We start from the raw sequence: 2,822 nt of genomic DNA, 5'->3' as shown, positions 1-2,822 counted from the left end.
ATCATGCCAATTGGCCATGGAACAAGAAGTCTTGGGTAATTAATAATAACACCTAAAGTACAACCTTTCCAAACTCCATGACAAGGTTCAACATAGCTCTTGCCTAATTTATGTATTCTCTTCTTCAAATAAAATGATATTAATAGGAAATTATATAAAATCGTTATGTAGAAACAAAATATATAGAAATCACATGAATATCTAATGTGCACTCATAAAATTAGAAAATAAAAAGTATAGTATTGTAAAATTTTGATGGAATCACTTCATTACAGGTAGTAACAAGTAAATAAATTGCATGAATTGTTCTTAGGAATAAAAGGAAAAGATTGCATTGTACTATTTCCTCATAATTAAATATTTCATTAACAAAGAGATGGTAAATCCCTGAATTTAAATTGATATACATGGCTTGTCTTGAGTGTGGGCCCTTTTGGAAAAGCCCTAGCTAGATAAGGGTCTATTTACACTCGAACAACATCAAATTTCCTCGCAGCTAATAAGACCTAGTAATTGTTTTAATAAACACTTAAATAAAAGCTACAAACACTTTTGAAATGTTATAAAATTCTTAGGTTTAGTGTTTAGTATTTTGGGTTTAGGCCTTATGGATTAGTGTTTGGGGTTTACGGTTAAGGGTTTAGGGTTTAGGGATGAACAACCCCGCCTAGGGGGGGTATCCACTACTACATATTACACATAATGCATTCATCCCGTGGAGCCCCAAGGAGTTAAGAAAAATAAATAAAGGAAATAGGTTTATGAAGAAGGATGGAAAAACAAAGGTCAAGGAATCTCATGTACCACAATTCCTCCCTCCTACACTCACATACCCAGGTGTGGTCTTCCCTTATTATAGATACTCATAGAATTCTTAGGTTTATGGTTTAGTGATTAGGGTTTGGGGTTTAGGGTTTATAAAATTTTAGTAAATTATTTAAGAAGCACTTAAATAAAAGTTCCAAATAGTTTTTAGAATGTTATAAAATTCTTAGGCTTTAGTGTGTACGGTTTAGGGTTTATAACACTTTAGTAAATGTTTTTAATATAAACTTAAATAAAAGTTACAAAAAACTCTTTAAAATGTTATAAATGGAAGTTCGAAAGAGACATAGAACTGATGAGAGTTGAGTGAATGCAACAAAAAATAATGAAAACAAGTGTTAGACATCATATTGAATTACCAAGCAGATTGATATTCAAAAGGTCCCATACAAGAATACTATGTCATAATATATATTAAAGGAAATTCTAGCAAAAAATAATTTTACAAATAGACGTTACCTCAACCTCACCTACAACTAGCGAAGAAGTTCCTCTAGTAGAGTCAACTACACCCAACACTTGAGCTCCATAAATAAAGAAAGGGTAAAAGAAACACCTAGTAAAAAAGGTTGACTTAAGTATGCTTGAGATACACAAATATTTGAAGCCCTAGAAAATTTTATGTGATCAACCCAAGAAATTTTTTTAAAGAACGGTGTTGGATAGTAGCAAGATTTAGAAAAGACAACAATAACAAAGGGATATTTAGTTAGAATGTTAGAACGAGTAAATATAAAAACTTAATATCAATAATCCAAGCAGAATTAAATATCCACTTATTGCAATATAATATTCTGTACAACAATTGGTCGACCAGAGTGAGCAAATAATTTCTCATGTAAATAAATTTCAAGATAAAGTGATAGTTCAAGGGAGTGAAAATATATCCACTCAAATTGGAAGGTCTCACCAAGAATTTTTCCAAGAACAGGAAGAGCTAGAACAAAAATTATATCACAGAGCCTAATATTTTTACGATTTTCCAAATATATTTATCATCCACATGCAATCATATATAAACTAAATAATTTCTAATTTGAGAATTGTTCTCTCGACAGGTAGCTCAACCTCAAGAAAGTTCTACCCATGAGAATTAGGTTTTACAGGAGAAAAATCTTAATCCCAACTACAACAGGATGAGAGATAGTGGTTTAGAGAAGGGAAGAGAGTAAAAGTATAATCTTTCAATGCCATTAATTATTTTAATGGAATTGTTAATAAAGTGCAACAATTAGAACATCAATTAGTACTTCATCAACAATTGTCACGGTACATATCACTAGCCAACAAGGTACAATATTTGAAATATTTCATATAATTTGATCCCCATGAAAGTATACTTGTATGAAAATGGTATATATTTGATCAACATCTTCAACTTCTTGCACCAACCACTTATCAAACAACATTCCATATGACTTCAACACCAACACCTGCAATAGGATAATCATCTAGGTCATCTTTCTGACAACATAAATTCAATTTCTTCGATGCAAGATTTTAGGATGTGGTCTCTCCTCTGAACAACATCACGCTCGGGAATTTGAAGTTGAATGTTCCAATAGGTCACCTAGGGAAGGGAAAATAAGAGGAATTAACATTTTAAATATTTCAGATGTAATTCAGGAATTAACGAACAATACTTAAATATTTCATAGAGGACTATACTTAATGTTAGTTACACAAACAATACTTCAGAAAATGATTAGCATCAAGTATCCAACTAGACCAAGTGTCATGTTGGTGTTCACTCTCTTATATTTGTGATGGATAGTTGGATAACCCTATTATGTGTTTCTATCCCTCAAGGGGAAGTTGTAGGTCCCATTCCAGCCCATTAGTCCATGTGTACAACTGTAGATGGTGGTAAATTTTATGGTTTAGGATATAGGGTTTAGGGTTTTAGGTTTAATAAATTTAGGGTTACTAAATTTTTATAAACCCTAAAACCTAAACCCTAAACCCCAAACCCTAAACCCTAAACCATAGGCATTTTA

This window comes from Pinus tabuliformis, chromosome 2_1, assembly GCF_031772625.1.
Source record: "Pinus tabuliformis cultivar Carrire ecotype Pingquan chromosome 2_1, CPIR1, whole genome shotgun sequence".
NCBI lineage: Eukaryota > Viridiplantae > Streptophyta > Pinopsida > Pinales > Pinaceae > Pinus > Pinus tabuliformis.
This window is presented reverse-complemented; position numbering follows the sequence as displayed.